General features: G+C 47.5%; 1 protein-coding gene across 2 annotated transcripts in view; it reads right to left on the reverse strand.

Moving 5' to 3' along the window:
* Nucleotides 1-25,328, reverse strand: part of NCF4 (neutrophil cytosolic factor 4) — a 185,540-nt gene that overhangs the window by 84,584 nt on the left and 75,628 nt on the right. The window contains exon 1 of one of the 2 annotated variants that reach the window (XM_068251952.1): nucleotides 13,280-13,306. The exons of the other annotated variant lie outside the window; for it this stretch is intronic. The gene's annotated coding sequence lies outside the window, so the exon portion shown is untranslated. Of the gene's footprint in view, nucleotides 1-13,279; nucleotides 13,307-25,328 lie in introns of those variants that run through there. 2 annotated transcript variants of the gene reach the window in all.

Consider the following 25,328-nt stretch of genomic DNA (forward strand, 5'->3'; position numbering starts at 1 on the left):
CTGCATGCTTTTTTGACAGTTGGAAACAGCTGTAAACAGCTATTTCCCACAATGCAACAAGGTTCACAGACAGGAAACTGCCAAGAGTATGTACTCAGAGTTTCTTGTGGGAAGGGTTTCACCACAATATCAGTCATACAGCGCCCCATTGATGATCCATTTTTGAAAAGGAAAAGATTTCTCATGGGAAAGGGGGTATCAGCTACTGATTGGGATGAAGTTCAATTCTTGGTCACGTTTTGTCTTTAAGTTCTCTCCCCAGCAAAGCACCTTCCACTCATCCTCCCCCTCTGTACAGTGATTGCCCCTAAACTGTCACCTGAAATGATCATGGTGTTTATTTTAAGCACTCCCAATGGCAGGAAAATGCAAAATGTAACTGCTTGTATTTATTGTACTGATAGTGATAGAATATTTATAATATTCCGTCTAGGTATTACCAGTCTGAAGGTGATTTATTGCTACAATATTCGTGACATACACCACTCACATCCTGTTAAGTAATTGTACCGGCCAGCGGCGGACAGCATGTCCCAGCACAGGTGACGTAATATTACAGCCTCCGCTCTCTCTATAGTACCAAACTGAAAGGAGATCTGAACTGAGGGTTATATGGAGGCTGCCATATTTATTTCCTTTTAAACAATACCAGTTGCCTGGCAGTCCTGCTGATCTATTTGGCTGCAGTAGTGTCTGAATCACACCAGAAACAAGCATGCAGCTAATCCTGTCAGATCTGACAATAACGTCAGAAACACCTGATCTGCTGCATGCTTGTTCAGGGGCTATGGCTAATAGTATTAGAGGCAGCGGGACAGCAGGGCTGCCAGGCAACTGGTATAGCTTAAAAGGAAATAAATATGGCAGCCTCCATATCACTCTCTCTTCAGTGGTTCTGTAACCCACAAGTCACAAAATATTAGGTATGAGCTTCAAAGGGGAAGTTGTATTATTACAAAGTAACTTTTATGCAGGTTTCACTCTTATTCAATACTAGCTGATTGCCCGGCGTTGCACGGGTATGTATTTGGCTGGTGCTGGCTCCGCCTACTTTTTCTAACCCTAACACACAATTACTCAGTGACCAAGTTTGTGAGCTTTGCGGTCTTTGGTATCAATAATTTGCATTGAAATGAAACAAATCTGATTGGCTGTTTGAGGCTCCACCCCCTTTCTGAATTTGAACCCCAGTCACTGAATGACCAACTGTAGCAGGTTTGAGGCCTCTGTCATTAACAGTGCAAGAATGGCAGCAATGAATATTAATCCCAGTCACCCAGTGACCAACTGTGCAAGGTTTGAGAACCCTGCCAATAATGGCGTCAGGCCTTGTCCACATTACTTTCGGCTGGCGTGTCCATCTGCGGTGGTTTTTTTTTCTATGTTTTTTTTTAAGAGTTTTCTGGCGATTTTCTGCGTGTCCGCTCGTTTTTGTGACCGTTTTTGTAAGCGCGTTTGCAGAGTGCTTCCGTCTTTTGATCCGGAAAAGAATCCAGAAAAAAAAAATACAATTTAATTTTTTTTAATCGCTCACGCAATCGCTTGCCAATGCGATTTTGTGAGCATTTTGCGTTTCCCCCATACTTTCCATTGAGGCAAATTGCCTCACAAATGGCCCAAGCACCGCTTTTCAAAGCGGATCGCAAACAAATTGCTCTGATATGAACTCTCTCATAGAGAATCATTGCACAAGCGATTTCAAGGCGATTTTGAAAATCGCTTGCGCTTAAAATTTTACAAAAACGCCTGTAATGTGGACAAGGCCTAAGAATGGCTGCAGTTTACATTTCCCAGTGAAAGTTGTATTTGTCTCCGCCCACTTTTTGGGTATGGGGATAAAAAGTATCCTGTATGTTATTCCAGGTAATGTACTATGTGTGTGCCAAATGTCATTCAAATCCGTTCAGCCATTGTTGTGTGATCGAGTAACAAACATCCAAACATCTGAACTTTTGCACTTATATTAGTGAGATTACGTCCGATTTTGAGAAAAGTAGTGACAAGCAGTGGTGCTCAGCAGAGCTCGAATATTCGAGTAGCTCGAATATTCGAGCTCTTTTTCAGCTATTCGAGCTCGGTATTCGAGCTCCGAATAGCTGGAGCTATTCGAATGGGCTATCCGAGTACACTCGAATAGCCCATTCACTATTCGAGCTATTCGAGCAACCCGGCGCTATTCGAGCTCGGTACCGAGCTCGAATAGCGTCATAGCCCAGATTGATGTCCTTAGAGCCAATCAGAGGGCTCCCAGGCCCTCTGACGGCAGCCAATCACAGAGGGGGACCCTGGCCAGCCCCTACCCTATAAATAGCGGCCGCCATGTTCCGTTTCTCCATGCTTGCCTGAGACTTGTACAGAGAGAGAGTTGCTCCTTTGTGCTTTGGCTTAGCAAGAGCTCTATTGTGGTCATTTACCTAGCGTTTTTGCTCACATACACCTCCTATACACACCTATATTGTTGTTAGTTAGATAGACATTGTATTTTAGTTAGTAGCTTGTGTGTTACATTAGAGACAGGCAGCTGCTGCAAGCTTACAGGTTTAGGCCTCAGGGGGGCCTTGCCTCTGTGGGCAGCTGTCCTCTGTTTATTTCTCTCATCTATACCAGTATTTCTGCTGTCCTTTACTAATAGTATTGTAGTTATACTGTACTAGGAGTAGGACACTCACTGACTGTCACTGTTTATAGGCTACTAGCTAGCTCCTGCGTGTGTGCACTCACTCACTGTCTGTGTGTACACACACTCTATTTCCTTCTGATTACTGATAGATTATTGTTAGTTAGTTGTACTTACTTACTACTTACTCTTACTGTACCCGTAGGGACACTCACTGTCACTGTTCATATAGGCTACTAGCTCCTGCGTGTGCGCACTGCACTCACTGTCTGAGTGTACACACACAACACACACTCTATTTCCTTCTGATCGCTGATTGATTATCGTAATTAGTTAGTTGTACTTACTGTTACTACTTACTCTTACTGTACTAGGAGTCTAGGACACTCAGTCACTGTCCATAGGCTACTAGCTCCTGCGTGCGTGCACTCACTGTCTGAGTGTACACACACAACACACACTCTATTTCCTTCTGATCGCTGATTGATTATCGTAATTAGTTAGTTCTACTTACTTACTGTTACTACTTACTCTTACTGTACTAGGAGTCTAGGACACTCAGTCACTGTGTTCATAGGCTACTAGCTCCTGCGTGCGTGCACTCACTGTCTGAGTGTACACACACAACACACACTCTATTTCCTTCTGATCGCTGATTGATTATTGTAATTAGTTAGTTCTACTTACTGTTACTAATTACTCTTGCTGTACTAGGAGTCTAGGACACTCAGTCACTGTTCATAGGCTACTAGCTCCTGCGTGCGTGCACTCACTGTCTGAGTGTACACACACAACACACACTCTATTTCCTTCTGATCGCTGATTGATTATCGTAATTAGTTAGTTGTACTTACTGTTACTACTTACTCTTACTGTACTAGGAGTCTAGGACACTCAGTCACTGTGTTCATAGGCTACTAGCTCCTGCGTGCGTGCACTCACTGTCTGAGTGTACACACACCCACACTCCATTTCCTTCTGATCGCTGATTGATTATTGTAATTAGTTAGTTCTACTTAGTGTTACTACTTACTCTTACTGTACTAGGAGTCTAGGACACTCAGTCACTGTGTTCATAGGCTACTAGCTCCTGCGTGCGTGCACTCACTGTCTGAGTGTACACACACCCACACTCCATTTCCTTCTGATCGCTGATTGATTATCGTAATTAGTTAGTTGTACTTACTGTTACTACTTACTCTTACTGTACTAGGAGTCTAGGACACTCAGCCACTGTCCATAGGCTACTAGCTCCTGCGTGCGTGCACTCACTGTCTGAGTGTACACACACCACCCACACTCTATTTCCTTCTGATCGCTGATTGATTATCGTAATTAGTTAGTTGTACTTACTGTTACTACTTACTCTTACTGTACTAGGAGTCTAGGACACTCAGTCACTGTGTTCATAGGCTACTAGCTCCTGCGTGCGTGCACTCACTGTCTGAGTGTACACACACCCACACTCCATTTCCTTCTGATCGCTGATTGATTATTGTAATTAGTTAGTTCTACTTAGTGTTACTACTTACTCTTACTGTACTAGGAGTCTAGGACACTCAGTCACTGTGTTCATAGGCTACTAGCTCCTGCGTGCGTGCACTCACTGTCTGAGTGTACACACACCCACACTCCATTTCCTTCTGATCGCTGATTGATTATCGTAATTAGTTAGTTGTACTTACTGTTACTACTTACTCTTACTGTACTAGGAGTCTAGGACACTCAGTCACTGTCCATAGGCTACTAGCTCCTGCGTGCGTGCACTCACTGTCTGAGTGTACACACACCACCCACACTCTATTTCCTTCTGATCGCTGATTGATTATTGTAATTAGTTAGTTCTACTTACTGTTACTACTTACTCTTACTGTACTAGGAGTCTAGGACACTCAGTCACTGTGTTCATAGGCTACTAGCTCCTGCGTGCGTGCACTCACTGTCTGGGTGTACACACACCCACACTCCATTTCCTTCTGATCGCTGATTGATTATTGTAATTAGTTAGTTCTACTTACTGTTACTACTTACTCTTACTGTACTAGGAGTCTAGGACACTCAGTCACTGTGTTCATAGGCTACTAGCTCCTGCGTGCGTGCACTCACTGTCTGAGTGTACACACACTAAATTTACTTGTGATTACTACTGATTATTGTAACTGCTAGTTGTACTTCCTGACTGTTACTACTTACTTACTGTACTAGGGGACACTCACTCAGTCACCTCACCAACCAACCAACTCACCTCATTAAAGTACCCCACTTTTCACCCGCCCTTTTAAAAAACTTTTGTCTATACGCCCAAAACATTGAAGATGTCTGGAAGTGGCAGCCAGCGCGGTTTGGGCAAGGGCAAGGGCAGCAAGGGAATCAGGAGGAGAGGGAGCAGCATTGTGGCAAGCCGCGGCCGCGGGCGCGCCACCATGCACAGTTCCGCAGCAGCAGCAGCGTCAGTGGCTAACATTCCTCCCATAGCCACTGGCCGTGGACGCCTTGGGCGCCGCCCAGCAGGAGCATCTGCAACTCACGCTGCAGAGACACAGCAGCAGCAGCGTGTAGCACCTGCTCCCATTTTCCTCCAGCCGGGTCGGAAACGTCCCATTGAGGAAAAGGATGCAGACACTGTGGTGCAACTCATGACGGAGGATGAGCAGCCCGCCATCAGCTCTGCATCCGAGGCCTCCACCCTCACCACCACCACCACCACCACCACCCCTGTTCGCAGCAGCCGCCCAGCAGGGCCTGGGGAGGAGGCCAGTTCACCGTCAGTTGGCGACCTGTCATTCAGCAGTCTTTTGACCCCAGGCATCATGAGTCAATTGTCTGCTGTTGTTGGCGATTTTGAGGAGGAGATGCTGATGGGCACTTTGGGGGATGAGGGATTGGACAGCAAGACTGTGGCGACAGTCAAGCAGCCCATCCATGCATCAGGAGAGGAGTTTGGGGGGTCCTCATCCCAGCAGGACATGTTTCAGGAGGGGGAGGATGATGATGACCCGGTGACAGACAGAGACTGGGTGCCACCACCTCCAGGGGATGTCGTCCTCAGCAGCTCTGAGGAGGAGGAGGAGGATGCTCTTGTGGGCCTTGCAAGGAGGCGCATCATTGCAAGCATTGGCAGCAGCAGTAGGCAGGTCCCACAGCCTGCTGGTGTCTCAGGCTCAGCAGCAGCAGCAGCAGCAGCAGCATCTGCCAGTACCACCACCAGCCGCACCCAAGCCCCCCAAGCCCCCCCCCCAACCACCACAGGGAGACAGGCAGCAGCGCTTCCATGCCGTAGGGGGATGTTTAAGTCACCAATCTGGCGATATTTCACCATGCCCACTGTGTACAGCAAGTACGCCACTTGCAACCACTGTCAGCGGAAGTTGAGCAGAGGTGCAGACCCCTTAAAGTTCTGCACCAGCTCGCTCATCAACCACCTTGCGGCTAAACATTTCCACCAGCATGAGGAGTTCCAGAGGCTGAAGGCATCTGGTGCTGGCAGTGGCACCACACCCATCACTGCACAGCCTTCAGCAGCAGCAGCAGCAACAGCAGCCACCCGCCCTCCTGCTCCTCCAGCAGCACCAGCAGGAGTGCGGAAACGCACTGCTCCTCCCCCCTCTGCAACTCCTGCCGCCGACACTGAGGCCTGTTCTGGCAGCCAGTCCTCAGTGGCCTCCTCTGCTGTGTCTGCTGATTCCCGTGTCAGCAAAAGGCCACGCCAGAGCCTTTTGAGCGAGTCCTTCCAGGGGGTGGTTAGGGCTCTGCCTCCCAGCAGCCGTCGCGTGCGGCAGCTGAACGGCTTGCTGGCACGGGCCATGTGCTCCCAACTCCTGCCGTACACGCTCGTGCAGGAGGGGAGCGACATTCGTGCGCTGCTTGCTTGCGCAGCCCCAGACTGGCAGCTCCCCAGCAGACACTTCTTTGCCCGCAAGGCCATTCCTGCACTGCACCGCTTTGTGATGGCCAATGTGGAGCGAGGGCTGGAGCACGCGGTTGGTGAAAGGGTCCACGTCACCATGGACTCCTGGAGCAGCCGCTTCGGGACAGGCCGCTACCTGTCCTTCACTGTCCACTGGGTCAGCTTGGTGGAAGGGGGTGAGGATGGGAGAGCAGCAGCGGGCACAGCAGCAGCAGCAACACAGTGGGTGGTGCCACCCCGCAGGGTCAGGGGAACTGCAGCAGGTTCCTCCGATCCTCTGCCATCCTCCGGCACACCTGGCCAAACCCCCCGCCTCAGCAGCAGCGTGAAGGCCCGCCACTACCAAGCGCTGCTGCACTTGGTCAGCCTTGGGAAGACCAAGCTGACGGCAACCCATGTGTTGGCCAAACTCCAGGAGCAGGAGAGGATTTGGCTGACCCCCAGAGGCCTCAGAGTCGGAGAGGTGGTGGCCGACAATGGGGCCAATCTGGTTGCCGCAATAGACAGGGGAAACCTGACCCACATCCCCTGTCTTGCCCACGTGCTGAACCTGGTGGTGCAGAAGTTCCTGCGCACCTACCAGGGGATGGGCGAACTGCTGGAAACGGCAAGGAATGTTGTGCGTCACTTCCGGCGCTCGGCTGCAGCCTGTGCGAGCCTGGAAGACGTGCAAAAGGAGCTGGATCTGCCACGCCATCGGCTGATCCTTGACGTTCCGACTCGCTGGAACTCCACCCTGGCGATGTTGGAGCGTCTGGTTGAACAGAAGCACGCTGTCAACCAGTACCTTGCCCTGGCCACTGTTTCCGCCGCTCAGAGAAGGGACAAGACCAGCAACATCCCGTCCATCGTCCCCGATGATGACTGGAGGCACATGCAGCAGGTGTGCTTTGTGCTGGCTCCCTTCCTGCAGGCCACAAACATGGTGAGCAGGGACCATGCTATGGTCTGCGAGTGGGTGCCCCTGGTTTCTCTGCTGAACAGGGCCCTCGATGCTTTGCTGGAACAGGGAGCGGCAGCCTTGGACCAGCAGGAGCGGCAACCAGCTGCGCAGTCCACCTCTGAGGGGGAGGAGGAGGAGGACTTGGTGGAGGTCCCTGACCTGGCTGCTGATGAGGGGGATCAGCACAGCGCAGCTGAGTTGGTGCGGGGGTGGAGAGAGGATGAGGCGGCAGAGGAGGAGGATGAGGACAGCACTGACGTCGATGTGCCAGCAGACGTGGCCCGCCTCTTCCCAATGGCAGCGCACATGCTGACGTGCCTGCGCAGGGACCCCAGGGTGATCCAGATGAAGCAGAGGGAGGACATCTGGATCAGCATGATGTTGGACCCACGCCTCAAGGGGAAGTTGAGCCAGTTCCTGCCGCCTGCAGGAGGAGACCCAGCGCAACAAATAAGGAGCTTGCAGCAGGCCCTTGTTGAGCGCTTGGAGGAAGCCTTCCCCCAGCCTTCCACCCCCACTGTCCAGCAGCCAGCACAGAGGCAGCAGCAGGTGCCTGCATCCAGCAGCAGCAAGCGCCCCACAGACCTGCTGTCTCTCAGCCACGAGCTCTACAGGACTGTAGAGGCTCCGGCAGCAGTGACTAGAGAGGAGATGCATGCAGCAGCATCCTCCTCCGGTCACAGCCAGCGCCTGACCCGCATGGTGGCTGACTACATGGGGTCGTACAGCGGGCTTGACAGCGATGCCCCTGTTGATCCCATGGAGTATTGGGTCAAGCGCATGGAGATCTGGAGCGAGCTGGCGCAGTACGCCCTGGAAGTGCTGTCCTGCCCCCCTTCCAGCGTGCTGTCCGAGCGCTGCTTCAGTGCAGCTGGTGGCGTGGTCACCGAGAAACGCTCACGTCTGTCTCACAAGTCTGTGGACAGACTGACGTTTCTCAAGATGAACCAGGCGTGGGTGGAAGGCGAGTTCCTGGCCCCTGTTGTCGGCGAGAGGGGGACATGAACTGGCTGCCGGAACCATCGTTAATGTGCCTTACCACCCTTTACCACCTCCTGGCTCCTGCTCACTAAGCCAGCCTGGTTCACTTTGACTATTACGTCGCCTGCAGCCACACATTTTACACCTACAGTGGGCTGCTGTGTACTGCCCTTCTGCTGTCTGTCTGTGTTTCCCACTGCCAGGGTACACAGAATTACCTTCTTCTGCTGCCACTCTGCCACCAGCTATTACGTCAAACAATAGCTATATTGGTTGTAAAACCAAAAACCAAAAAACCATAAAAAAAAAAAAAAAGGTTTAATTTTTCTGAGGTGCCCGGGTTGAAAACTGTGTTGTCCCAGTTGTGTATTGGACACAATGTGGGCTGCACGACCGCTGTCTGGGACCTCCTGTTGTGTTTATTTACAGCCCTGGTATCACCGCTAGGTACCAGGGCTATTATGTCACGCTGCCTACCTGCTGCCACACTCACACTGCTCCTCCATACCTCCTCCTGCTGCTGCTGCTGCTGTCTGTCTGTGTTTCCCACTGCCAGGGTACACAGAATTACCTTCTTCTGCTGCCACTCTGCCACCAGCTATTACGTCAAACAATAGCTATATTGGTTGCAAAACCAAAACCAAACAAACCATTAAAAAAAAAAAAAAGGTTTAATTTTTCTGAGGTGCCCGGGTTGAAAACTGTGTTGTCCCAGTTGTGTATTGGACACAATGTGGGCTGCACGACCGCTGTCTGGGACCTCCTGTTGTGTTTATTTACAGCCCTGGTATCACCGCTAGGTACCAGGGCTATTATGTCACGCTGCCTACCTGCTGCCACACTCACACTGCTCCTCCATACCTCCTCCTGCTGCTGCTGCTGCTGCTGTCTGTCTGTGTTTCCCACTGCCAGGGTACACAGATGATTTACCTTCTGCTGCCACTCTGCCACCAGCTATTACGTCAAACAATAGCTGCTCGCCTACTCCTCCATTCCTCCTCCTGCTGCTGCTGTCTGTCTGTGTTTCCCACTGCCAGGGTACACAGAATTACCTTCTTCTGCTGCCACTCTGCCACCAGCTATTACGTCAAACAATAGCTATATTGGTTGCAAAACCAAAACCAAACAAACCATTAAAAAAAAAAAAAAGGTTTAATTTTTCTGAGGTGCCCGGGTTGAAAACTGTGTTGTCCCAGTTGTGTATTGGACACAATGTGGGCTGCACGACCGCTGTCTGGGACCTCCTGTTGTGTTTATTTACAGCCCTGGTATCACCGCTAGGTACCAGGGCTATTATGTCACGCTGCCTACCTGCTGCCACACTCACACTACTCCTCCATACCTCCTCCTGCTGCTGCTGCTGCTGTCTGTCTGTGTTTCCCACTGCCAGGGTACACTACACAGATGATTTACCTTCTGCTGCCACTCTGCCACCAGCTATTACGTCAAACAATAGCTGCTCACATTACTCCTCCATTCCTCCTGCTGCTGTTGCTGTCTGTCTGTGTTTCCCACTGCCAGGGTACACAGAATTACCTTCTGCTGCCACTCTGCCACCAGCTATTACGTCAAACAATAGCTATATTGGTTGCAAAACCAAAACCAAACAAACCATTAAAAAAAAAAAAGGTTTAATTTTTCGGAGGTGCCCGGGTTGAAAACTGTGTTGTCCCAGTTGTGTATTGGACACAATGTGGGCTGCACGACCGCTGTCTGGGACCTCCTGTTGTGTTTATTTACAGCCCTGGTATCACCGCTAGGTACCAGGGCTATTATGTCACGGCGAGCTGCCTGCCTCATTGACTGCCTGCTGCCACACACTCATCCTCCTCCTCCTGCTGCTGAATTTACCTCCTGCTGTCTTTGTGTTTCCACTGCCAGGGAGCACATACAATGGCGCTTCCAACATGCGTGCGCCCACCAGCTATTTGTTACGCTCAAAAATAGCTGCATTTCTTTAAAAAAAAAATTGAAAAGAGAAATACGTGAAGAAGAAGAAGACGATATTGAAAAAGAAGGAGAAGATGAAGATGAAGAAGAAGATGAAGAAGAAGATGAAGAAGATGATGAAGAAGAAGATGAAAAAGAAGAAGAAGATGAAGAAGATGAAGAAGATGAAGAAGAAGAAGATGAAGAAGAAGAAGATGAAGAAGATGATGAAGAAGATGAAGAAGAAGAAGAAGAAGAAGAAGATGAAGAAGAAGAAGAAGAAGATGAAGAAGAAGAAGAAGATGAAGAAGATGAAGAAGATGAAGATGAAGAAGAAGATGAAGAAGATGAAGATGAAGAAGAAGATGATGAAGAAGAAGAAGAAGATGATGAAGAAGAAGAAGAAGAAGATGATGAAGAAGAAGAAGAAGATGATGAAGAAGAAGAAGAAGAAGATGATGAAGAAGAAGAAGAAGATGATGAAGAAGAAGAAGAAGAAGAAGACAATATAGAAGAAGAAGAAGAAGATATAGAAGAAGAAGATCTAGAAGAAGAAGAAGAAAGATAAAGAAGAAGAAGAACAAGTATATACAGTAACACTACTGAACAAAATTAAGGACACAACTTCTCTTTCCACATTTTTTTTTAAAGGAACATCCCCACATAATCACTTGCTGTTGTTACTTGGAAAAAAAGATGTTTCTTGCATCATTCACCCTCAAAACAAGTGTTGGAAGCTATTTAAGGCCAATTCGAATAGTCAGCTCGAATAGTGAGCTCGAATACCGACTCGAATAGTGAGCTCGAAGTCCGAGGTCGAATCGAATAGTAAAAATTATTCGACTCGAATATTCGACTGACCTCGAATCATTTACTATTCGAATTCGACCTAACTCGAATTTTGAAAAGGGGTATTTGAGCATCACTAGTGACAAGTGAATTGACATTTCACAAAATGTTGAGTAAAATCAGCTACAGTGGTGTGAAAAACTATTTGCCCCCTTCCTGATTTCTTATTCTTTTGCATGTTTGTCACACTTAAATGTTTCTGCTCATCAAAAACCGTTAACTATTAGTCAAAGATAACATAATTGAACACAAAATGCAGTTTTAAATGATGGTTTTTATTATTTAGTGAGAAAAAAAAACTCCAAATCTACATGGCCCTGTGTGAAAAAGTGATTGCCCCCCTTGTTAAAAAATAACTTAACTGTGGTTTATCACACCTGAGTTCAATTTCTGTAGTCACCCCCAGGCCTGATTACTGCCACACCTGTTTCAATCAAGAAATCACTTAAATAGGAGCTATCTGACACAGAGAAGTAGACCAAAAGCACCTCAAAAGCTAGACATCATGCCAAGATCCAAAGAAAGTCAGGAGCAAATGAGAACAAAAGTACTGTAATTGAGATCTATCAGTCTGGTAAAGGTTATAAAGCCATTTCTAAAGCTTTGGGACTCCAGTGAACCACAAATGGCAAAAACATGGAACAGTGATGAACCTTCCCAGGAGTGGCCGGCCGACCAAAATTACCCCAAGAGCGCAGAGAAAACTCATCCGAGAGGCCACAAAAGACCCCAGGACAACATCTAAAGAACTGCAGGCCTCGCTTGCCTCAATTAAGGTCAGTGTTCACAACTCCACCATAAGAAAGAGACCGGGCAAAAACGGCCTGCATGGCAGATATCCAAGGCGCAAACCACTTTTAAGCAAAAAGAACATTAAGGCTCATCTCAATTTTGCTAAAAAACATCTCAATGATTGCCAAGACATTTGGGAAAATACCTTGTGGACCGACGAGACAAAAGTTGAACTTTTTGAAAGGTGCGTGTCCCGTTACATCTGGCGTAGAAGTAACACAGCATTTCAGCAAAAGAACATCATACCAACAGTAAAATATGGTGGTGGTAGTGTGATGGTCTGGGGTTGTTTTGCTGCTTCAGGACCTGGAAGGCTTGCTGTGATAGATGGAACCATGAATTCTACTGTCTACCAAAAAATCCTGCAGGAGAATGTCCGGACATCTGTTGGTCAACTCAAGCTGAAGCGATCTTGGGTGCTGCAGCAGGACAATGACCCAAAACACACCAGCAAATCCACCTCTGAATGGCTGAAGAAAAACAAAATGAAGACTTTGGAGTGGCCTAGTCAAAGTCCTGACCTGAATCCTATTGAGATGTTGTGGCATGACCTTAAAAAGGTGGTTCATGCTAGAAAACCCTCAAATAAAGCTGAATTACAATTCTGCAAAGATGAGTGGGCCAAAATTCCTTCAGAGCACTGTAAAAGACTCGTTGCAAGTTATCGCAAACGCTTGATTGCAGTTATTGCTGCTAAGGGTGGCCCAACCAGTTATTAGGTTCAGGGGGCAATTTCTTTTTCACACAGGGTCATGTAGGTTTTGAGGCTTTTTTCTCACTAAATAATAAAAACAATCATTTAAAACTGCATTTTGTGTTCAATTATGTTATCTTTGACTAATAGTTAACGGTTTTTGATGAGCAGAAACATTTAAGTGTGACAAACATGCAAAAGAATAAGAAATCAGGAAGGGGGCAAATAGTTTTTCACACCACTGTATTTTCTGTTTTACCCCATCTGTCATGCTTTGTGAATTGACGTCAGTGTGTTTGAACAGGTCTGGCCGTGCCATGCTAGAAGCTATAGTATAAGCAGTCCAGGAAATACTATTCTTCCTCTTTCAACACCAGCACATATTTCAGGCTGAACTGTCTGCAGAATGGTTCTATCTAACAATGCATGGCAGACAATCTAAGAACAATCTCCAAGCTGTAACTCGATAGAGATTCCTGTGCCCTCTCTCTCTCTCTCTCTGCACTGATCACAAGTGATGAAGTCCATCAGTGATGACCTGAGTCCGGGGACTTGGCTGTGACTTACCTGTCCGTCCGCAGGCTTCCTCTCTGCACAGCACAAAAAAAGTTCAGTGAGGCAGCTGACAGAAAAGGAACTACACTGAATAAATAGTGAAATCAAGGGGAATAGGAAGTGATGACAGAGTCACACCTCCCTCTGCAAACAGTCCTTTGTGTATAAATTGTAAAATTCCCCTTGCGGCGGCCCTACCTGCCGACACGAGGGGTCAGAGACGTCTGTATGGAGGAGATGAGCAACTTTTAGGAGTGATGAAGCAAATAGAGAAGTTATTAAAGTGACACTCAAGTGAAAAAAAAGTATGATATAATGACCCTTTGAATTTTACTACAGTAAAACATTAAAAAAACAAGGAACAGTGAGACAGGTTGAGATAAGTGCTTCAGAAAACAGCACTGTATCTGACCAAGTTTGGAGAGTTCAGAGAAGCTTTTTGCAAAGATAACTGAAGTTTCTTAACTCTTTCTGTACTGGAAACAATATGAGACTGTTTTCTGTGCTACTAATGTTCCATTTCTTAGCTGTACTACACATACAAATCATTATATCATAAGTTTATTTTCACTTCAGATTCCCTTTGACCTTCTCCCAACCGCCTCATGCCGATGGGCGGTGGGAGAGCGGCGCTCTGAGTACCGCGTGACGCCAATTGGCGTCATCACGGTCCTCGCGAGATTTGTAGGGAATGAGCGCTTGCTCAAGTGCGCGTTCCCTGCACTACGCAGATGGGACCGCATCGATCAGCCTGCCAGCCGAGATCGGAGCTGGCAGGCTGAAATAAAGAAAAAACAAAGGTAATTTATATGTGTACAGCGCGGCGATCTAGCTCAGCACTGCACAGAGGATGTGATTGTCACTTAACTGTCCCATGGAAGGGCTCACAATCTAGGCCCTATCATAGGATAACGCCTATGTATGTGTAGTGCAGGTAACGTGGTGTAGGGCTAAATTAAAAGGGAAGGGGGAGTAAAAAAAAAGATTTTTTTTTCTAAAAAAAAAGTCACCTTTTTATTAAAAATCTCAGCAGCAATCAAATGGCACCAAATGAGAGCTCTATTTGTTGGAAGGAAAGGAGGTAAAATTCATTTGGGTACAAAGTTGTATGTCTGAGCAATTGTAAAAAAAATCACCTGGTCACTATGGGGGTATAAACCTCTTGTCCTCAAGAGGTTAATAGGTACCTTTCAGACACAACCCTCCCAAATGCCAGAAACTTGGTTTTGTTAAGTCACGGCTGGGATCACTCATAGAACTTGAATCGTGCAGGGTGGTGGACAAACCAGTTTAGCATTGAAGGATAACCATAGTTTCACAGTTTTCTTAGTTTTCATATCCCTACAAAAGAAGGCGACCACGTGTTTGTCTATACAGAGTAGTCCCCGGCAGAGAGATTTTTGTCCATCAGAGATTCTCCCTGCCATTAGTCAGCTGACATTAGCTAGGTTGTAATAGAAATGTTTACATGCACCATGCGGAGTGATGCTGAGATTTCTTCCTGACTGTAGCTGACACAGCACTACCCTACCGCCCTGCCTTGTATACCTGGACTAAGGGACACTAGACAGAATAAGGCATTTTTTTAATTCATAGAAATATTCAAACAAGTGTCTGCAGTCAGGAGCAGCAGATGAGTGGTGGGAGGAGCCAAATTAGAGATCTACAGAAAGGAGCAGCAGGTAAGGAGTAGTAGGAGGAGCCAGTGTAGAGATCTACAGAGAGGAACAGCAGGAGTGGTAGGAGGAACCGAATTAGAGATCTAGAGAGGAGCAGCAGATGAGGAGTGGTGGGAGGAGCCAGTGTAGAGAACTACAGAAAGGAGCAGCAGATGAGGCATGGTGGGAGGAGCTGAATTAGAGATCTACAGAGAGGAGCAGCAGATGAGGAGTGGGGGAGGAGCCAGTGTAGAGCTCTTCAGAGAGGAGCAGCAGATGAGGAGGGGTAGGAGGAGCCAGTGTAGAGCTCTTCAGAGAGGAGCAGCAGATGAGGAAGTGTAGGAGGAGCCATTGTAGAGATCTACAGAGAGGAGCAGCAGGAGTGGTAGGAGGAGCCGAATTAGTTATCTAGAGAGGAGCAGCAGATGAGGAGTGGTGGGAGGAGCCAGTGTAGAGATCTACAGAAAGGAGCAGCAGATGAGGAGTGGTGGGAGGAGCCAGTGTAGAGATCTACAGAGAGGAGCAGCAGCTGAGGAGGGGTAGGAGGAGCCATTGTAGAGATCTGCAGAGAGGAGGAGCAGATGAGGCGTGGTGGGAGGAGCTGAATTAGAGATCTACAGAGAGGAGCAACAGATGAGGAGTGGGAGGAGGAGCCAGTGTAGAGCTCTTCAGAGAGGTGCGGCAGATGAGGAGGTGTAGGAGGAGCCAGTGTAGAGCTCTTCAGAGAGGAGCAGCAGATGAGGAAGCATAGGAGGAGCCATGGTAGAGATCTACAGAGAGGAGCAGCAGATGAGGATTGGTGGGGGAAGCTGAATTAGAGATCTACAGAGAGGAGCAGCAGATGAGGAGTGGTGGGAGGAGCTGAATTAGAGATCTACAGAGAGGAGCAGCAGATGAGGAGTGGTGGGGGAAGCTGAATTAGAGATCTACAGAGAAGAGCAGCAGATGAGAAAAGGAGGGAGGGGCCAGTGTTGAGATCTACAGAGAGGAGCAGCAGATGAGGAGTGGTGAGAAGGACAGATAAGTCTAGCTGAAGCATCTATGATGGATTTCTTGGTGGGGCCCCCTGCCCCTGCACAAAAGCATAATTAGTGGAAAAAAGGAAGCTGTAGTTGTTGTAGTAGTCAACACAAGAGATAATGAGCGCATGTACCCGATGTTTGCTGGTCTCTGGGGGGTAAGAAAGGGCGTATTGAAAGTGGCAGGTCCTGGACATGTTCTGGATGTGTGGAGTGAGGGAGAGTCAGTGGTGGCACCAGAGAGGGGGGTTGATGCACGTACCAGTGGAAATACTGTATATGTCTGTGTACGGCAATATCACCCTCCCGCCAGCAGTACTGACAGTTTGTGTATCAGCATGTGTTACCATAGCAACAGTTTGGAATTCTGTGGGAAGTGTGATGTTTATGATAAACATACAATGGGTGATGTGCTGTTTCTATATATATGGGTGCTTCCTCTTTTTAAAATGTAGCAATATGTGACTTCAATAAAGTTATTTAAAGTAACTCAATTCAAAAATAAACTCATGAATGGTGGACATTCTAACTGCCTAATTTGGGGGATTTGGGGGAAATAGCGCCTCATTAGATTATTTGGAGGACATGCTGCCTATTTATTTTGGGTAACGTGGATTGATTAATTATATTATTCAGGGCTGGTGCACACCGAGCGGCTTTTTCAGCGTTTCTGCAGCCGCTTGCGGCTGCGGATACGCTTGGTCAATGTATCTCAATGGGGTGGTTCACACCAGAGCGGGAGGCATTTTGCTGAAACGCATACTCCCGGGGTGAGGCATTTTTTGGATTGCGGATGCGTTTCTGCCTCAATGTTAAGTATAGGAAAAACGCAAACCGCTCTGAAAAACGCCTGTTCAGAGCAGTTTTGCCAGCGTTTTTGTTACAGAAGCTGTTCAGTAACAGCTTTACTGTAACAATACATGAAATCTACTACACCAAAACCGCTACACAAAACCGCAAAACGCTAGCTGAAACGCTACAGAAAAAGAAGAAAAAGCGTTTCAAAATCTGCTAGCATTTTGCGGATCTGCTAGCGTTTTTTGGTGTGCACCAGGCCTGAAAGGGTATGTTTCCCATTTATTCTATGGTATTTGGTGGGAAGTGGTGCCTGATTAGGTAATTTGGGGAGTATTAATGCATAACTATGTTATTTTTAAAGACATACCTCCCTAATTATGGAATTTGGGAGACATGTTTCTTAAATGTGTTACTTGGGGCACCTGCTGCCTGTTATCTGTAGGATATGCTGCATAACTATCATACTTGTTGGACAAGCTGCCTAATTTATTTTATTTGGGGGACATGATGGCCAATTTTAATTATTGTTCTGTCTTATTATAATATGAGATGTTTGGTTGTTAGAAATCGATGCATATATCATTTATCATTATATTGTATATGCAGACAGAGGCACCAAAAGGATAAAATATTCTAAAATGTTTAAAATGAGAGGAGGCAGAGGTGGACTTGCCTCCCCCAAGCAGACACACACGAGTGTTGTGTATATATTTAAAAACAACAAAAATGTATTTATATACTCCAGAAAGTGCAAGTGCAACACGTTTCGCGGGCATCTCCCGCTTCATCAGGCAATAGAAACGGAGCATAAAACTCAAATAGGTCTGGTGCAAAGCTCAGCGCCTCTGTCGCCAAGGGTACACAACACTGGTGTGTGTCTGCTTGGAGGAGGTAAGTCCACCTCTGCCTCCTCTCATTTTCAATGTTTTAGAATATTTTATCCTTTTGGCGCCTCTGCCTGCATATACAGTTCCTGAGTCCACCCTTGGTAGGAGTGTTGCCCATTATTTCCTATCTACAGAGAGCGACTTCTTAGTCTTGAGTGGGGACAGGTCTAATCTCCCCACCTGCTGATGTAGTGGTTACCTGCACAGTAACCCATGTTTGTGAGTATAAACAGATACTTACTTGTCATATCTACATACCAATACACACTACACTATATTGGCCTCTTGGTGTCTCTATTCTGTATTTATCATTATACATCTGTGATGGCTGTTTCTATGGTATCCTCTTTTTTCTAGTAACTTTCCTGAACAAGCAGCTTTTTAGCTAAAGTATGAGGAACTTTAACCCAGAATTGATCTTCTTTCCAATAAGTAGCGGATACCCCCTTTCCCACAAGAAATCTTTACCTTTTCTCAAATAGATCATCGGTGGGGGGGGGGGGGATTAGCCGGGGGGGGGGGCATGGCCCTGATTAGGAATGTTTATTTAGATTTTGCGGAATTGAAATTGGAAAAACAGAAAGCAGATTTCTGCAGAAATACCACATTACTGCAACTCGCCAGTAATTGTCGCCCGGTCACAGAAATGGGACGCATTGGACCAATGCAGAGTCAACTTGAAACTATCTGGCCAATCAGAGAATGCAGTACCGGAACTCGGAAAATAGTTTTTTTTTGTGGAAAAAATGCATTACCGCCACTTGGTAATAGTAACCTAATGACCAGAAAAAAAAAAGACTCCTCTGAAAATACAATGCAGGAAAGTTGAGGACCGCACCGCAGCCAAATAAAAGCATGTATTTATTGAAAATCCATAAAACTTGCTATGAAGCAGCAACAGCCCCCCGTTTCCTGTCTGATGCCCTCTTACAAGCCGCTCAGCAAATTGAACCTTGTTGCATTGTGGGAAATAACGTCTTTTTCCAATTGCCAAGCAAGCAGCATCTCCTTCTGTGCATAGAACTCTCAGTAATGAACATTCCATAAAGATCACCTGGCAGAACTAAAGATGTCACCATGTGATAAATGTCAGAATGTAAATCAGGGAGAGGAAGGATTTTATAATGGGCAACACTGACTAAATAATCTTTACGGGCTCTTTCACATCTGAGCCCGTTTTCAACGTAAGTCCATAGACTTTCTTTTTACCTTTCACACCCGACGCTGCGTTTTGGTGCGTTTTCCCGACGGGTGAATGAATAACTACCATCGCTGATTGCATCGCACCGCTACATCCAAACGACACGCCGCAGGGCATATAACGGCTCCTGCACACATTCTAGATGTGAAAGAAGCCTAAATGAATGTCGTAAAAACTAAGTCATTCTATTCGGTATGTTATTTTCACTACAGTTGGTTATTTTACATTTATTAAAGGGAACCTAAACTGAGAGGGGTATGGATGATTCCTTTTAAACAATACCAGTTGCTTGTCAGTCCTGCTAATCTCTTTGGCTGCAGTAGTGGCTGAATCACACACCTGAAACAAGCATGCAGCTAATCCAGTCTGACTTCAGTCAGAGCACCAACAATATGCTGCATGCTTGTTGAGGGGCTGTGACTGAAAGTATTAGAGACACAGGATCAGCAGGAGAGTCAGGCAACTGGTGTTATTTTAAAAGGAAAAATCCATATCCTTCTCAGTTTAGGTTCCCTTTATGTCTATTCTTCATAAACAAAGATTTTCTGACTTTACAAAGAAACACATATGAGATCTCACAGCGCGTACGAGAGGAATCGGTGCAGGATACAGCCGATATATGGCTGATCCTGCTACTAAGTTCCCGGCCGCTTAAATACTGTTCCCCCTCCAGGCCGTCATGGATAGTGGGGAATAAATAATTTGGCTTCCAGCAATTGTTGGATGCCGCATTATAGTGTTTTAGAAGTAACTTCTTTAAAAGTAACTTTTTAAAAGTAACCATCTTCTGACGGCGCTGAAGTTACAACCTGTGCGCCCAAGTCTCCTGCGCTGAAATGGCAGAGTTCCCTCACAGTAAGCAGTGGCTACAGAAGCCGGTGTTGACATATGGCGAGGGGTGTCACATGACAGAATCTCACAATACGCACAGCAATGAGCACATTATCTGCTGGGAACAGACACACACAGAATGGTTTCTTTGAAAGCAGCTTCAGTGGTACGATTACCTAAACACAATGTGGCAATAACCCCCGTGTGACTTGTTGTCTTGGAACTATCATCTAATGGTGGTCACTGTTGTGAAACATCCCTTCTTTCACCTGAGGAATATTGCAAAAATTAAGCACCTCATTCCTTCAGAGAATCAAATTACACTTGTGATTAACCACAGACGAGGGGGTATTAGACAGGCTAAACTCTCTAAATACATACAGGGTGCATTTCTCTGTTTTCCTTCTGTCCTGTGCAAGAGTTCAGTTCAGGTCCACTTTAACTGTGAAAGTCGGCGTTATTGAAAAATGCCTTTGTGAATTTGGCATTTACCGGTGGAACTCAGAACTGCAGTGAATTCGGAATTCCGGCCTTCCCTCCTGAGCAGCCATTAGCCGTGGTGGCCCGTGAAGGTCTGCGGTGAAGGTAAGAGAGTACGTGCTGAATGCTGCACCCCTCTCCGGCCTCACTGGAAGTTTCCTCTGACTTCCTTCTCTTTTCTCTGAGCTGAGGCGTTGCACACTGTGTTTTGTCATGTTTCCAGTCACTTCTTTCGTGACACATATTAGTGAAATCCAAGACAACGAGGTGCTTGAACTTCCAGAGACACCGATTCACACAGTCCAAACAGGAGCAACACCGAAAGCATTCAGAAGTAGTTTTAACTAATGGCCACCAGGGGTGTACGTACGGGGGAGGGGAGCAGTCCCTGCTACGGCAGGGGGGTCCAGAGCTGTAAGGGCCCTTTTACACTTAATCCGCTGTGTTGGGCATGCGTTTGCATTAGTAGTTTTAGAAAACCTATCACCACATGCTGGCATCCGCAAAAAAGAGTACTGTACTCAGCACCGGATTTACCATGAGGTACTGTAGGCAGGTAGGCATGTAAGGCACTGTAGGCATGTGCCTACAGGCGCCTGATGATAGAAAAGCGGTTCCCTGATGATGGAAAGGAGGCTATCCACTCCCTCCTTCCCTATGCTGTATCCCGATGAGAATGTAAATAAGAGGTTACTTACCCTACTCTAGGCATTCCACTGACGAGATCTCCCTTCAGTCGGGGCACCTCTAGCTACTTAATACTGAGGTTCCTCTAGCTACCTAATATATAGGGTTACCTCTAGATATCTAATACGGAGGAAACATCTGGCTACCTAATGCTAAGGGGTTCCTGTAGCTACCTATGAGGGGCAAGGGAAGTAAGGGAGGGCGGAGTCTAAGGGCTCGTTCACACTAGGGGCGTTTTTGACATTTTCAAAATCACCCTGAAAGCGCTTGTGTAATGATTCTCATTGAGAAAGTTCACATCTGAGCGGTTCGTTTCCGATTCGCTCAGAAAAGCGGTGTACTATGGGCCATTTTAAGAATAAATACATTGTATTTATTCTTTTCCGCATCAAATAGTTCACTTCCTGACTGACGTCAGGAAGTGAAAAACGCAATCGCTCTGCAAAAGCACTTAAAAAAGCGTTTAACAAAAACGTCCAACGCACAGAAAAAAAATTGTCAAAAAACGCCCAACGCGGACGGACACGCGAGCGGAACGCAATGGGCATAAAGCATAAGGTGCCAGGACATCTGTGGCTATAGGCTCCTGTGAGGTAAATCCGGGCCTGCATGCATGGAGGGCGGAGTCTAGGGTGCCAGGACATCTGTGCCTATAGGCTCCTGTGAGGTAAATCCGGGCCTGACTCTAATCTTTTCTGCGGATGCCGGCGTGTGGGGATTGTAGCAAATACGTTTTCTATTACATTTCAGGGGAAAATGCGCACTAACGCAGACGCATGCCCAATGCAGCGGATTAAGTGAAAAAGGGCCCTTAGGGGCCCCAACTATTACTGCACTGTCTCTGATACAGGGGCCCATCCTGCAGATCAGGAGTTTTGGGGCTACACTTGTTATGGGTGGGAAGATCATGATGTCCACACCTGTTTTATCACCCTCGTGAGATGGACACCCAGGCTGTGAGGGGCACCAGGGGGAGGGGTGTGACCATTGTGGTGGTGGGGGGGGGGGCAATTCATTGTAGTCACGACACTGTTGGGGGGGGCATGCTTTATAGTTAACCCCCTGATGGCCACCACCCAGAAGTTTAATACTGGAGCACCTGCAGTCGGGGGGGGGGGGGGGGGGGCGAGAATTGCCGCCACCCAGAGGTGTAATTACTTACTGGGGGACTTGATCCTGCCCCCAGGGATGTGGTGCACGTTCACGTGGCAGAATGTGCGCAAAAGAACGCGTTGTGCCCCATGAACACGCGCAAATGTTTGTTATAGCGTGCGTACAGTTTTATGCACGGTACAAGACGTGCGAAGCATAGCGCGGCCGTGCTATGAGTTATCACAGCTCTGTGAATCAAGCCCAATGTGTCTTATCAGAGTTAACACGCCTTTTCAGAGTTTACACACCTTGTCAGAGTCGATGTACCTTATCAGAGTTAACATGCCTTTTCAGAGTCTACAACCCTTATCAGAGTTGATGTACCTTATCAGAGTTAACATGCCTTATCAGAGTTAACATGCCTTATCAGAGTAAGCATGCCTTATGAGAGTAGCATAGCGAGTGGTATGAACTTATTCCTGATAATTGGCAATGACGAGAGCTCCACTCGTCCCACCCTGAGCCCCTGCGGGTCCAATCACTTTACAGGACATTATCCCCGCCCTTTGATTGGCCCAATAGACTGCCTGTCAAGTTTCCTGTCAAGTGACAGGCAGCCTTTTGGGCCAATCAGTACAGGGATAATGTTCTTTATAGTGATTGGACCGGCAGGGGCTCAGGGCAGGACGAGTGAAGCTCTCCTCATTGCCAATTAGCAGGCATAAGTTTGTAGCGCTCGCTATGCTACTCTGATAAGGCGCGCTAATGCCGATAAGGCACATTAACTCTGATAAGGCATGTCAACTCTGATAAGGCATGCTATTTGTTATAGTAAATCGACCCCTATGTCTGCTTCCATGAAAGCATGAAGTAGACACGCTGCAGATTTATTGCAGGATTTGAATCAGCTGTAACAAAGAAATGTTTTTTTCTTTAAAGGTTATTATGCTGTTGCTTATCTTTTAGAGCAGAGAGGAATTTCTGAGTTCAGGTCCTCTTTAATTAATATCCAAGATAACCCTTGGCATTCACAAAATACATACGCACAGCAGCAGTGGCTGGAGGATAGTACTGATAATAAGCACAGCTATCTATGGAATCTCCAGGCAGGGGGTGGTGAGAAAAGCAGAACAGTGTTGTACTAGTCAGCACTATCCCTGCTCGGTATTTTTCTTTGCAGGCAAAGCAGGCCTATAAACATGTGTATGGATTAATAGGATTGTAATCTCCCTGCTAGAAATATTCTTTTCAATAAACAAGAAGCGTCGTAGAATTGATTTCTGGCGAGCGCAGAATGGTGCATTTTTCTGCAGCGCGAGGCAGATTTATGGCGCATCCCGGCAGCCGTCATCTCGCTGGCAGCAGCGGGAGGCGCCGTGATGAATGCGTTTGCTTACAGAGCTGCAGGCTCGCGTCTCCTCGTCTCGCTGTACACCTATAGGGCTGGTGCACACCAAAACCCGCTAGCAGATCCGCAAAATGCTAGCAGATTTTTAAACGCTTTTTTTTATTTTTCTATGGCGTTTTGCTAGCGTTTTGCGGATTGCTGCTGCGGTTTTCAGTATAGTAGATTTCATATATTGTTACAGTAAAGCTGTTACTGAACAGCTTCTGTAACAAAACCGCCTGGCAAACCGCTCTGAAGTGCCGTTTTTCAGAGCGGTTTGCGTTTTTCCTATACTTAACATTGAGGCAGAAACGCATCCGAAATCCAAAAAATGCCTCACCCAGGCATTTTTCGTTTCTGCAAAACGCCTGCCGCTCTGGTGTGCACCACCCCATTGAGATACATTGACCAAGCAGATCCGCAGCCGCAAGCGGATCTGAAAACGCCCAAAAAGCCGCTCGGTGTGCACCAGCCCATAGAGGCTGAAAAATAGATGCAATCATCCTCGGCCGCAAAACGTGCGCCTTTAATTAAAGACACACTGCAATCACCGGCTGGGCTAAGTATATGGCAAATAAAAGAAAAACACAGCTTTAGCCTTAAAGAGAACCTGAGGCGGGCAGATGGGGGGCAGATGCGACACAGAGGCATGTTCTCTGCCTAATGACATGCCTCTGTGTCCCCCCTCCGCCACGCTATTGCCCCCCGAGATTAGTGACAAGATTTGTTTGCTATCTTGGAGGTAAACACATTGAGAGGGATTCTCTGTTCAAAGGGCGTTCCTGCAGGGTTTCCTGAGCTGCCATTGGGCAGCTCTCCCTGGCCACGCCCCCTGCCGCTCCCCCGACTTCCTGCATGCTGGATGAGAGACACACAGTCTCTCCTTGCAGCGTTGTGATCTATAGGTCACAAAAGTGGGCTAGTGCGACCCACAGGAACAGCGGGGAGAGGCGTTTTTTTGTGGCTACCTGACCCACCAGAATACATCTTGCAGTGGCTGCTGTATGATCGGCGGACATTTGACAGAGTGGAGAGCTTGGGGCGCCTCTTACATACATATATTACCTGATCCACTAAGCCCCCCGGATCAGGTACCCAATTTTTTATTTTTTTTTGAGCCCACCTCTGGCTCTCTTAAAGGCCCCTTTTGCGATGAGATCACCAGCCACACGTGAAGTCCTGCTTCCTCTCTGACTACAGTGGCGCCTCATATGACCCGGCAGCATGTAACAGGTCACATGAGGCACCGCTGTAGCCATGGATCCAGGACGCTGGACGGGCGGATGGAGATCCCATCGCTGGAACAGAGCAAGTGAGTGAAGCGGTGCCACGCATCTAGGGAGGGGGAGATGGGGAGGATGAGGAGGGAGGCATTTGGAGAGGGGAGCTGCCTCTTGCTGCCCTCTAATTGCTGCCGCTGTAAAGCAGGTGATTCCCATTGCTCCATGGAAGATCCGCCCCAGACGCCACTGGGTAACACAGAAGCTGTGGTGTGTTACCCTGAAACTCCCGGAAGCAGACCAGAAGTCACATGTTATTTTCTTTTACAGTCACACCATGGCTATAACGCGCGGTATGACTTGCCTAGCCCGCTGCGGTGTGATCACCCAACAAACGCTGAATGATCGCACTGCTGTAATGTGATAGGAGACTAAAGAGGAGCTTATTAAAGGAAACATCCAAGGTAAAAAAAAACAAAGATCCACTTACCTGGGGCTTCCTCCAGCCCATGGCAGCCATCCTCCTGTGCCCCCCCCCCCCCCCCCGGCAGCTCCGGAGGCTCCTGGTCTTCTTCCCTGGCGCAGCCCACCTCGCTAGGTTGGGTTCCGGGTCGGCGTCTTCGGCGCTCCACCGCGTGGGTCACGTGGTCCGGCCGACGTCATCAGGACGGTACTGCGCAGTAGTAGTAGTTATGCGCCTACGCAGCAGCACTGTACCGTCCTGATGACGTCAGCCGGACCACGGGACCCGTGTGGTGTAGCGCAGAAGACGCCGACCCGGAACCCGACCTGGCGAGGTGG

Source organism: Hyperolius riggenbachi, chromosome 9 (genome assembly GCF_040937935.1).
Source record: "Hyperolius riggenbachi isolate aHypRig1 chromosome 9, aHypRig1.pri, whole genome shotgun sequence".
Classification (NCBI taxonomy): domain Eukaryota; kingdom Metazoa; phylum Chordata; class Amphibia; order Anura; family Hyperoliidae; genus Hyperolius; species Hyperolius riggenbachi.